Source organism: Zalophus californianus, chromosome 4 (assembly GCF_009762305.2).
Source record: "Zalophus californianus isolate mZalCal1 chromosome 4, mZalCal1.pri.v2, whole genome shotgun sequence".
In the NCBI taxonomy this organism is placed as follows: domain Eukaryota; kingdom Metazoa; phylum Chordata; class Mammalia; order Carnivora; family Otariidae; genus Zalophus; species Zalophus californianus.
Genome location: NC_045598.1, coordinates 191,553,291 through 191,566,504, shown reverse-complemented (window position 1 = coordinate 191,566,504; position 13,214 = coordinate 191,553,291). Strand labels below are relative to the sequence as shown.

The following is a 13,214-nucleotide window of genomic DNA, read 5'->3' as shown; positions in this document are numbered from 1 at the left end:
CACATACCCTCTCCAATGTCTATCACGCAGCCACCCCATCTCTCCCAACCCATCCCCACTCCAGCAACCCTCAGTTGGTTTCCTGAGATTAAGAATTCCTCATATCAGTGAGATCTTATGATAGATTTTTTTACCATTTTTTAAAAGTACATTCTGTATGATTCCATTTTTATAAAGATTTTATTAATTTATTTTAGAGAGAGAGCGTGGCACGAGAGTGGTAGTAGACACAGGAGGTGGAAGAGAGAATCGTGAGCCCGTGCTGCCCTGAACACAGACCCTACGTGGGGCTCGATCCCACACCATGAGATCACATCCTGAGCCAAAATCAAGAGTCGGCGGCTTAACGGACTGAGCCACCACCCATCTCCTTGGGCATTAGTACTGGTGCATTGCCTGCTCTCTCCACCACCGCTGTGCTGAACACTCCTGAAAACACATCTGTGAAAAACCGGCCAAAGTTTCCGGGGGGGAGTCTGAGGCCAAGCACTGCCAGGTGATGGCTGCACCCGTGGCCTGGGATGGGTGCTGCTCACTGTTTTCCAGGCCTGGGGTGCCCAACACCGTTCTTTCCAGGGGACCTGCAGGGGACCCCAATGTCCTCAGGTACCTGAGGGCAACCCGGCCCAGGAATTCACTTTCTCTAGCAGAGGACAGATGGGACTTCTTTCTCTGGCCAGGAGTGTGAACCCTGATCCCAGGAAAGGAGAGCTCTCCTGGACTCCTCGCCCAGCCAGGCAGCTGTGGCCGTGATGTATGTGACGGAGCCAGAGCGGCTGGGACTTGGAGGGAAAGAGTGCCTTAAACCAGCCTTGTGCGGGGCATGCGGGAGCAACAGCCCCTGCTTCTTGGGGAGCAGTGATGTGTGCAAAAGGGAGGAGGCTGGGGTGGAGCCTTCCAAGCCACACCACAGTCTCTCCCTTGGTTCTGAAACCAGCAGGAAGGGACCTCCAAGGGCAGAGACCAGACTCCAGGAGGATGCCTATCCAGGGAAAGGGGGCCCGCTGGAGGGCAGTGAAGCAGCCAGCCCCACCAACCCACAGGCCATTTGCACAGGATCACCTCCCACATTTCCTCAAAACGTTGTCCGTCTTCGTGTGTGGACAGTGACTGGCCCACTCAGGGCTGGTGCACTTCCAGAGGAGGACTAGAGACTTTTCAGGGCTTGCTCATGGGTCAGAGGACCACCGCCAAAGAAGCAGAGGATATCCCTCTTCCTCCGGAGCTGGGGAAGGCAGCCACTGTCCTGGGGCGGGACCGGGTCCAGGAGTGTGTTCTTTCTGAAGCCCCTGCCTTCCATGGGCATTGCTATGCCTGCGAAAGGCCCCCTCAGCCCCAGAGTCAGGAGCAGTGAGGAGCTGTGTCCAACCCTGGCCCAGGATCACGACCCAAAACCATCCTGTCTTTGGGAGGACAGGTCTCCTGCAGGAGCCAGGGAGGGGACTGGCCCCTCTCCCCTCCCCAGGTCCAGGACTTCCGGGACCTGCAAGAGCTCTACATCTGAGGAGGAGTCATGGAGAGCAAGTGTGACTCGTCAGCCCAGCAAGTGAAAGAACCAAACCCCAATGCTCAGGTTCTAACACAAGCAGAATTTCAATGTACTCTTTGGGGGCAGCCTCCTCCCCTCTTAGGCCTACGGGGCCTTGTGGGACCCCAAGGAAATTCTTTGTTCTCCTTCCCTCAGAGAGAGGAGCTGGCCCCGTGTGCCGGGGTCCCCACCGTGTCCCAGTGCTGAGGAAGAGCCACACGCGGGGGCCTGGTGTCAGGAGTGTGGTCGGCCTCTGCCCCTGGGCTCCCAGCCAGGTTCCTGGTGGCTGCATGGAAGAGCTGAATTGCTTTTGGGGGAAGGAGTGCTCCCTGCCCACACCGCTCGCCATCCCCCTCTGCACTCTGTAATCCAGGCTCTCTGCCCAGCTTACGTCAATCACCAGCACTCCACATGTTCCGGCCATGGGAGGGATCATTCAGCATCACCCCATTGCACAGAGGAGGAGAGCGAGGCCCAGAGAGGAGAGGTAAATGGCTCCAGTCCCAGAACTGGTCAGCAGAGAAGCTGGAAAGCCAGCCCTCCAGAGCCCCTGCTAGACCAGCCAGAGACTCCCTGAGTTGAACGTGAGCCCTCGCCTGCCTGACCAGACACGCACTGGCCCCTGACCTTCATGATGGCCTGTTCTTGACCTTGAAGGTGAGCTGGCCGACTAGGAGGGGGAGTTCAGCTGGTGGGACAGGCTTTAGCTACAGGACGGAGTGACACATCTGAGCTAGCAGGAGCCACACTCTTGTCTCCCTCCCGGAGCCTGACCCGGAGCTAGAATCTGGGTGCCCTAGGGGCCAGCACACAACAGGGTCTGCACTGACCAGGGATCCATGGCCCCCAGGGAGAGTCCACTCTGCCCTCTTCCCGCTCCTGCCTGGCCTCACCGCTCCTCACTGTGGGGCTGCAGGACCCGGAACCAGGCCCCATAGGGATGGCTCGGTTCCAGCTTGTAATGATTTCGCAGCCCGTGGAGCCCCTGGAGCCGGAGGGAGGACTGGCTGTGGACCAGGACTGGGCTGGGGAGGATGCAGGGCCTTGTGGAGAGTGAAGGATGGGGCAGGGGCTGAGTCCTGGGGCCACTGCTCATGTCTAAAAAGGGCTGAAATCCCTGAATGCCCATGGGGCCCCTCATTACAGTAACGACCCCCTTCCCACTCGGGCATCCTGCTGGCGGGCCCCTCCTCCCCGGCCTCCTTCCTGCCCCTCTGACTCCAGCCAGGGCTGCAGCCAGGGACAGGCTGGACCTCTGTCCCGGCTCCTGCCAGGAAGACAAGGCAGAAGGAGGAGAGGAGAAGGGGAAGGGGCAGACTGATCTTCTCCCTGTCCTGAGTCGGCCTCCACTGGTGCCTCCAGGTCCTCTGGCCCAGCCCTGCACTTAGCTGGACCCTGAGAGGGAGTCTGCATTCTAGGGCAGCTGGGTGGGAGGGGTATTCAATGACCTGTGCGTCCCCAGATGTCCTACCCACCTGGCATTGCACCCTAAGGCCTGCCGCCCAGGGTGGGCGTGGTTGCGGGGCCCAGCGGACTTTGGGGTCACAGAGTAGTCGGCTGTGGTGAGGGAATGTGGGGGACCGGTCAGGTGCAGAGCCATGGGTCTCATGTACATCCGCTGCAGGGCTGGTTCACCGTACAGGTGCTGCGTGCAGGTCTCCTTTGCACACCTGGCCATGACACACCTGGCTGGCCCTCTCGGTGGGGAGGCCTGGGTGCCTGGTGCACCTGTCCCCCACCTACCCCTGGAGGACCGGCCACGTTCAAGCGTTTCCATGTCCAACCCTCAGGGACAGTTGGGAACCTGGGTCAAGAGGCAGGCACTGGCCCAAGACAAATAAGGGGTGCAGAGCCCAAGGAGCAGGGCTGCTCTCCAGTCCTAGGCCAGCCCCAACCCTCCCATGAGGGTCGCTTTGGGGGTGAGAGCCCCTCAGATCCTCGGGGAGAGCTACCCACCATGTCCCATGTGGGGACATGACCTTGGCATCCCCAGGCATGTAGAGGCATGTCCACCTGCAAACCCAACCACACGCACCACTCTGACTGCCCAGCTGGGGGTCAGAAGGGGAGGACACCCTGGGAGCAAGGTGGGGGACAAGGGGGAAAGAAGAAAGAGTTTGGAGACAGCTGGGCCATGGGGCAGGGCATCAGGACTCCCGGCAAGGACCCAGATCCAGAGCATGGGGAGGGGAGACAGGCCAGGCTGATGGTCAGGGGTCCCCAAGGGACCCAGGGGGTTGCCAGGGCACTGGGAAAAGACAGGGTCTGGGTTCCGGTGTCCACCACCACCCTGGGCAGTGGGGAGTAGGAAGAGATACCCACCCCCAAGTCCAGAGGGGCTACAGCCCAAAAGGCCTCAGCTTCCTCTGCTGTCACTTGGGCTGCAGAGATGCAGTGTCCCAAGGGTCACACGGGCTTGTAGAAGAGCCTGTTGGCCTGGGATCTCCATCCCCGACCCCCTGTGATCCCAGTCTGGGGAAAATGTTTTCTAACCCCTCGAGGTCCTTCTCAGCAGAGGACAGACTCGGGGCTTGGGGGGCTTAGGACCTGGCTACGCAGAACGTGGAAGAGCACAGGGCCACCAGTCTGGAGACCAAGGTCAGGGCCCTCCTTGTTGCAGCCTCAGGGTCCCCATGTGGAAGAGGATCCAGAACCACTGGTCTGGTCAGGGTGAGGAGGCCTTAGGAAGGAATGGAGCACCGGGACCGGAGAGGGAAACGGGGACAAGGGAGGCTTCTGAGGTTTCTCACATCGCCCATGGAACCCACAGATCCTGCTCCTGGGAGAGACAGACACAGAGACAGAGAAGGAGACGGAGAATGAACACAGGACAGAGGGAACCAGGAGAAGTCACAGACTCCATCAGCTTGGAAATGACATCCCGGCATTTTGTGCCATTCTATTCCTGAGAGGGCCGTCACATTGGCCATCCACCCTGGAGGGCAGGGGATTCCACAGAGATGTGTGACCAGGACTCAGGGGTGCCAGGAGCCACTGTGGGGACGGCCCAGCACATGGGCACAGACGAGGCCCATGGACCTGAGCCTAACCGTAATGGGAGCCCCTGGAAGTCTGTGTCACCAGGGGACAAGGTCAGAATCAGTTCATTCCTACCTTCCCACGGGGGCTGGGACACAGGCAGGAGGGGGGTGGCTTTGCCTGGACCCCAGAGCAGACCCAAGCCCCTCTGAGCTGTGTTCCATGCCAAGCCGAGCCCCTGGCTCATCCTTGCATTGCCAAGTATGCCCCAGCCTCCTGTGATAGCAGGCACGGAACATGTGTAGAGGTCCTACCCCTGATGGCGTCCCTAGAAGTAGAAGCCAGAATACCCCGATGTGCAGATGGGGAGCCTGGGGAGGCCCTGAGAGGCACGGGGTCTGTCCAGGGTCATAGCCCTGGGCATGCGCAGGAGTCCGGTCTGAACCCAGCTCTGTGTCCTCACAGCAGGGACACCGCCTGCACCCAGGCCTCCCGGGGGCTGTGGGGGTGTCACTGTATGGATGGGGCATGGGGGGAGGGTGAGCATTCAGCAGCGGGGGAGGGGGGACCTTGGGGGGCTCTTGAGTGAGGAGGAAGTTGGGTAAGGGGACCCCAGGCATTGGTGACCTCACTTCCCTGACAACAGAGCCCAACAGAATTTGGAACCCCGGTAACCAGGCACCCACATTCCACAGACAGCCCCCTGCCCAGCTCATTTCATTGGAGATCATTAAGGCAAGATGTTCACATGTTGCCTGCCAAGGTCTGCAGGCTGCAGGCGGAAGAAAGCGCGCCCTATGGATGCTGTCCCCCGCTGGGGATTTCATGTCAGGGCTCCCCACCGCCTCTGGCCATTTGGCCGGAAGGACAGAAAGGTGACACCAAGAGGCCCAGAGCCGGCCACCCAGCCCCACTCGCTCTGATGACCTGTGTAGCCCCAGGTGCCCTCCCTCTGTGTGTGTGTGTGTGTGTGCGCGCGTGTGTGAGTGTGTGCATATGTGTGTGAGTGTGTGTGTAAAGAGGGGTCATGGGGTGGGGCCACCCCGAGCAGGAGCAGGCTGTTGAGGGGTAAGATACCCAGTGGGCAGGTCATGTTCAAGGTCAAGGCTGGCTGTGTGGGATGGGGTGTGTGGGCGCTGCCCCTTCTGCCTAAGGTTTATCCCGATAGCCCTGCAGGGATGGGTCACTGCATCCCGGGTGCAGGGCTGTGCGCACACAGGTGTGTGTCTGATCTGGGAGCAGCAGGGGGACTGGGCAGGAGGACAGTGCGGATGGCCGGGCAGGGCTGTGATGCCTTGGGGCCGGCTACCGGTCCCTGTCTTTGCACAAGGCCACGGAGGACACGGAGAAGCAGCTGGCGGACGTGCCCTCCTCCCTGACAGAGGGGGTGACCCCACAGGCATCCCGAAAAACAGGTGCTGGGGATTCCCGGGCAAGACCTCCGACACCACGCGGACCACCGTCCCAGGTGGTTGTCCACCAGACAGTGGTCCAGGAGCCAGAGCCCACGGAGGCGGAGACCGAGGCCGAGGGTGAGAAGGCTGGGGCTGGGTGTTTGTGGTGTGTGGGGACGGGTCGGTGCGGCCCCACAAGGGAGGAGCTCCCAGAGGCTGGTGTGCGGCCACGAGCAACGACTGAGCACAGAGCACCCAGCGGGTGGACTGCAGCTGGGGACACGTCCCCGTGAGGGTTCCTTCCCGGCTGTGGCTTCTCTGGGAGACCCTGGGCTGGGCTCTGTCTCTGCAAAGGCCCACGGAGAGCAGGCACGGGGGTGAGCTTTTCTCCTCTCACAGTTGCTCCATCACCTGAGGAGCCAGAGCCCGATCTGGAGGGAGGGCTGGTGCCTGCAGTGACTTCAGGAGGAGACCAGGAGCCGGCAGGTGACCCGGCACCTGCCCACGGAGAGCCTGGCGCTGTCCAGGAAGAACGGGCACCTGCTCCTGCCCCAGCCCCTGCCCCTGCCCCTGCTACAGTTCCTGCCACTCCCCCTTCCCCCACCCCAACCCCTGCCCCTGCCTCGGACCCAGATCCTGACCTTGCTCCCGCCCCTTCCCTTACCCCTGCCTCTGCCCCTGCCCCAGCCCCTGCCCCTGCCTGTGCTCTTGTTCCTACCCCTGCCCCTGTTCCTGCTCCTGCCGCTGCCAGAGCCACTGTCCCTGACCCAGATCCTACCCTTGCTCCTGCCCCTGTCCGTACTCCTGCCAGAGCCGCTGGCCCTTCCCCTGCCCCTGCCAGGGGTCCCGTTCCTGCCCCTGACCCAGATCCTGTCCCTGCTCCTGCCCTGGATCCTGCACCTGCCACTGCTGCTGACCCTGTCCCTCTCCTTGCCCCTGCCCCTGCCCTTACCTCTGTCCTTGCCCCTGTCCCTGCCCCTATCCTGAGCCCTGCCCCTACTCCTGCTCCTGCAGGGCTCCCACAGCCACATCCAGAGCCCACAGCCCTGCAGGGAGAGCTCCTTGTACAATCACCCTTAGTTCCATCGCCAGAACCCGAGACCCCGCCCGATTGTTTCATCCCCTCCCCCTGTGTTCTTTCTCTCTGGTACATATTAACTGTTATTTTATCCTTCCATGTCCTATATACTGTTTATTATTTGTTTTAAATAAAATTACTTGTTTTCAATTGAACACGTCTTGAGCATTAAGTACATGCCCAACGCTGTGCCACCACACCCCAGAACATTGCCGCAGAATATCTCATTCCCCAAAGGAGTCCCCGAACCAGAAGCCCTCCCTGACCCTTTTTCCCAAGCCCAGACCCCGGCGACACCTAAGCTGCTTTCTCTCTCTGTTCCTTTACCTATTCCTGATGTTTCTGTAAGTGGAATCACACAATAGGGGCCTTTGTGTCTGCCCCCCTATTTTCAAAGGGGACTCATTTTCTTCTGTGTTTCTTTGTCATAAAATTTCCCTTATTTGATATTGAAATCCCCGATGGATGACACATCAGATGGAATCATAGAGGCCACTTTAGGAATTATGGGCACAATCTCGGGGCCAAGACCCCTGGTCCTGCTGGGACACCACAGCCTGACCCCAGACAGGACAGGGCTGGTTCCTCCTGTGACCCACACAGAAACCAGGGAAATGCAGAAAGCTGGAAGACACACCACACAGGGCAAAAGCATTGCTCACAACCCAAGGCCAAAGAAAGGGTTCACCTGACTCTGGTCCAAACCACGCTCCAAGTCACTGGGTTCCACAGGGACGGAGACCAAACACATGCAAGTCCAAGGCGGAAGGATAGGCACGCAGGGAATATGGGTCAGAGATGCGGGAGCTCCTGGGGAAGGGCTCCGGCAAAGGAAACCCTAGGGAGGCAGCGCTGGTCACCGTCAGACTGGCAGGTGTCTGGTCTGGGGGCCAGCAGCCCTGGGGAGAACGTGAGGAAGTAGAGGTCCCCTGGAGAGAACGGTGACAGGCACCCCTGTCTGGGAGAACAGTGAGCAGCACCCATCCCAGGCCACAGGTGCACCCATCCTCAGCCTCGGACTCAGCCCCGGAAACTCTGGCTCGGTTTTTCACACACCTATTGTCAGGAGTGTTCATCACAGCGGTGCTGGAGAGAGCAGGGAATGGAACAGCACTAATGCCCAAGGAGATGGATGGGATCCAGGGTCCCAGTTCTCATGATAGAATGCCCTGCAGCTACTGTCCCGGTGTCATCTGGGGCACAAGATCCGGGAAGCTCCTCCTAAGACCCAACCATCCTGCCACCCTGCCCCTGGGAACATTGAGAATTGTTTGAGGAGGAGGGGGAGAGGATCCAGGATGACAGCGGGTGCAAGGAGAAGGAAGGTCAGCACTGGGAGGACAGATGGACGTGCCCTGAGCCACCATCCAGGGCCCGGGTGGGCTGTGATGCCCTCGGACCTCACCCCAAATAAGGACTCCTGACTTATGGACCCGGCTTCTGTGGTTTTACTCCCTCCCTCATTCATTCTCTCCCTCATTCATTCCCCACCTGCAACCCTCCCCTCCCTCCCCCTCCCTCCCTCCCTCCCTCCTTCCTCCCTCATTCAGCAGAGGATCTGGGGTCCCTGCTGTGTACTGAGCACTGGGGCTTCATCAGTGAGCACCCCCCAACCCACATGGTCACATCCACTGTGGGAGGTGACGGGGGCAGGCCTCAGGGCTAGCACTGGTGATGAGCACCAGGAATCTGCTCCTGAAAACACAGGCCAGTTGCACAAAGAATGGAGAGACCCATGCTTAGCACTTCCTCTAGAAAAATCTAGTCCTGAAAAGTGATGAAAAGTAAGTATATCCTAGACTTCATGCGATGTGAGTTCTAATGGAAGGTACCTACTGATTTCTAGAACCAACAAAGAGTAAATCATCCAGTGTCAACTAGGGTGTTGTGACCCAACTTTTCTGACCAAATGACACGTTTCAGCCAACATCTCCAGGGCCTCTGGTTTTCCCAAGGGTCTCTGTGATTCTCTGATCCTTCCATCAACCTCCTTGGGAAGCTCTGTCCTGTCGTCTTCCTTGTCTCCTGCCTCTTCTGGGACCCTTCCGTGGCCTCCCCACCAGGACTCCCTGTGCCCCCTGGCCTGACGCCCACATCCCACGCTGGGTCCTGTGAGTCCGGTGCTTTTTGCAAGGACTGTGTGCTCCCTCTGGGGTCACTTGGCATCTCCCTTGCAGTGGCCTGCATCTTCCTGTGCTGGGTCTCCTCTGAGCAGTCTGTGAGGCCGGACTGTGTCCATGTCATGGGCACGGAAGTGAGAGTCCAGAAGGTCCAGACGACCTGCTCCCAGTCCCAGCGTGTGGAGCCTGGGTCAAGGAAGGTCTGCGAGCAGAGGAAGACTTGGGCCCAGGGAGACTGAGGGAGGACATGTCACAGTGAGCCTGCAGGAGGAGAGTGAGCCCTGTGGGGACTTGGCTCTCAGGCCTGCTGGGAGACTGCATCTCACCCACAGCAGCTCTGTCCCCAGGGCTGGAGGGTGTCAGGGTAGCCACCCTCCGAGGCTGTAGGCTGACAGTGACTGGCAGGAGAGGAGGTGCACCTGATGCAGGAGAGAACCCTCAGGCAGAGAGGAGGGGGCAGGTGCTTCCCCAGCAGCTGGAGGAACTCGGGGTAGCCACCCTCCCAGGCTGCAGGATGGCAGTGGCCGGCAGGGGAGGAGGCACCTGGTGCAGGAGAGAGCCCTCAGGCAGAGAGGAGGGGGCAGGCTCTCCCCTAGCAGCAGGTGCACTGGGGCAGGCTGAGGGGGCATCCGTGGACAGCAGTGCCTGCAGCTGGGGTCTCCACACAGACCCCCTCCTCAGGCTCAGCACAAGCTTGTCTGGATGGCCTTTGTCCCCCAAATACAAAGTCTGGCCCAGGACCCTCCTCAAGCCCCGACTCCCAATCCTTTGACCTCAGCTCAAGTGACAAGAAATGGCCAATAGTTTAGGTGGGGTTGGGTGCACAGGGACATTTGCTTTTCTGGCCCATGCTGTAACATTGCTGGCATTTTAAAGATCTCAGGGCTTTGATTCAAAAATGGTAGGATGCCGGGGACCCCAGTCGGCTTTCTGGAAACCTGCCTCTGGGCCTTGCAGCCCTCCCATCCCACCAGTTCTGCTCAGAATCCCTCCAGGTCACAGACCCACGATCTTGGCTCCTCAGATGGCCCGGACGATGCACCTTCAAAAAGCGATCCCGGTGGGGCAGCAGGACACACTGCGGATTCCAGCAAGTCCACCTCTCAGAAACTGAGGGTACTACTGGACGAGCTGTCTGAAAACAGCCATGTCAGGGTTCCAGGAAGATACTAGAGGCACAGGAGTAACTGAGGAGCATCTGAAGGTCAGGTAGGGGCAGTCAGAGCTTCCAGACCCTTCTTCCCTAAAGCTCCTCATTCCTCAGCTTTTCTTCCGGTGATTCTGCTTGGTTTCTGTTTGCCCCAACTGTTATCCATTGCCTTAGGCAGCAGAGACTCACGTATGCCTTTAAATGTTTTGGACATTGAATGTCCTCCAGTAGCCACTTCACTGCTGGGAAAGTTGGTAGCAAGCAAGAAGTCCCAGAGGACTCCAAGGGTCTGGACTTGGTGTTTCCCTCTCCTGAGATGGGGACACCTGTGGGAGGTGCAGGTGGTCAGCTGGGGGAGGGGAGCAGGCACCTGAGGTGGACAGATGGGGTATAGGTGAGTCCCGAGGCCCCCGGGGTATGTGCCTGGCATCCGGACTGAACAGATCTTCAAAGCTGCAGACTGGCTGGGATCATCTTCAGGCTGAGGAGGAAGGTGAGGGGAGCAGAGGGGACTGAGGAGGTTCGGCTTAGACAGGAGAGGGCTGAGCCACACTTTTGGGGGGAAAGTGGGTCAGGTTCAGGCTCACAGGGACAGACCTTGAGGCCATTATGCCATGTGAAATAAGCTAGTCCCTAAAGGACCGACACCGGAGGACCCCACTTGTGAGGGACGGAGAGCACTCTAATTCACAGAGGTGGAAGGAGCTGCTGGGTGCCGGGGCTGGGGAAGGGGAATGGGGGGTTAGGCTCTCGTGGGTAGAGGTTCAGTTTGGGATGATGAAAACATTGTGGCGATGGACGGAGGTAGCCGGTGCAGAACAGGGAATATACTTATTGCCACTGAAACGCGCTTCATGGTATCAGCTGTATGTCCATTATACCACAATACAAAAGAAGTGAGTCAGGACGTCGGGGCCGTCGCAAATCCCTGGAAGGCCCAGGAGCAGGGAGCCTGTATCTTAGTTCTCGCTCTCATGCTCTGCCCCTTGTTGGGTGACTGAGCTCAGTAAATGCTTGCTAAGACACAGTGCAGGCAGCTGGTCCAGAGAAAGTGTACAAGTGCAAACCCACTGGTGGGCACTGAGGAATCCCAAGGGGACACGCATCCAGACAGAGCGAGTGCCCACATTTCACAAACACCAGCACAGAAATAGCCATTTAAAACCAAGGCAGGAAACTTACATAGCCCAGAGGGCTCCACGCTCCTGGAGGCTGAGCTAGTGGCCACGGCCAAGGCCTCTGGTGGTGAGGGCACTGGGGGTCTGAGAGGTGGCTCGGCGCACCGCTGACCCTGAAGCCCCATGGCCGCGGTGAGGTGTAAGGACTGGGAGGGAAGACCTGGCCAGCGCCCGTTCTGGTTCCATGGCTGTTACAGGACTGCTCCCAGCCCCACCAGGCGGTGTCTGTTTAGAACCAGAGAGAAAACCTTTTCCCTCAATTGTTCTTTTTAAAGATGGTTGCTCAGCATTGACACAGAAAAACATCTGACATAAAACTGGAGCCGTTCACAGCTGCAAATGACCCCGAAATGATCAAAATGTAGTGACCACAAAGAGAGGAACGTGTGCCCCCAGGCAGGCCTCCTGTGCACAGGGGTGGCTGGGGCGTTGGCGTGCCCATGCAAGCAGTGCTGGGCTCCACAGTTTCCCTCAAGGGGACAGAAGTAGGAATCTGCTCTGACAGCTCCGCTCAAGGCAGCACCCCCTGATGGAGAGGGGGGCAGCCCCTCGTGAGTTCCAGATGTCCTGGTGATTCTTGGGCACAGCCACAAATCTCAGCTTCTTCATGACCCAGGGAATGATGGGGGGCCAGCCCAGCAGCCTCGGGTCCCACAGATCCTCCAGGGGCCAGCCCAGCAGCCTTGGGTCCCGCAGGTCCTTCAGGGGACAGCCCAATAGCCACGGATCCCATAGCTCCTCCGGGGACAGCCCCTCATGAGTTCTGGGTGTCCTGGTGATTCTTGGGCACAGCCATGGATCTCAGCTTCTTCATGACCTGGGGAATGATGGGGGGGCCAGCCCAGCAGCCGGGGGTCCCACAGGTCCTCTGGGGACAGCACCTTGGTGGGCCTGTGGCCCAGCAGGTACCTGTTCAGGTGGCTCTTACGGGCCACATGGCCTCAATCCCATTGGCCCAGTTGACCACCATCGCCTGGTGACAGGCTGAGGTCAGCCGGGGAACCTCCACCACCAATCCCCCAAAAAAGGCCCCCATGTAGTAAAAGTTGCCCTGGTCGCTGGGGATGTGGTGCCCTGGTCGCTGGGGATGTGGGTCTGGGACTGTGGCCAGCGCGCGTAGCTGAAGTCCTCGTGGGCTGCCCAGTAGAAACCGGGGTGTGGGGTGCCAAAGAGGGTGGACAGGATCTCCATGCCTACATGGTCCCAGAACTTCATTCCCACATCCACGTCCACGAACACGAGGTCTTCCACGTCAGAGGAAGCACTGCTCGCGGAAGCGGCTGATCATCGCTCTGTGCCACATGGACACATCTTGCCAGTGCAGGACGCCGCAGACCTCGAGGACCACCACCACCCTCCGGCCCTCCCAGAGTGGCACACGGGGCACGGCAACCAGCTGGTCAGTGAAGACGTAGTAAGTGACCCTGTGTCCACCATGAGGACCACCACCCTCCGGCCCACCCGGAGGGGCACACGGGGCCCGGGAGCCGGCTGATTGGTGAAAACCTAGTAGGTGACCCTGTGCCCCACCATGAAGTGCTTCTCTGCCGTTTGCAGGAACATCTCCAGGAAGACCACGTATCCACAGGGGCAGTGGACAAGGCAGGAAGAGGGTCACTGCCAGAGGCTGGCAGCAGGACCCCAGAGTTGGGGGACGTGTGCACCTTCGTCAAGGGGGCAGGCCCCGGGCTGCTTTAAGCAACAGCCACCTCCTGACCTTCTTGAGTGAATCTGCCAGCAGGACCTCCCTAATGTCTGCTCCCAGAGATGGGGGCCATCAGCACCCC

The 13,214-nt window shown here is 59.5% G+C and overlaps 1 pseudogene; it reads right to left on the bottom strand.

The window, feature by feature from the left end:
- Positions 1-11,898: 11,898 nt before the first annotated feature.
- LOC118356898 lies at positions 11,899-13,011 on the bottom strand (annotated as a pseudogene).
- Positions 13,012-13,214: the final 203 nt, after the last annotated feature.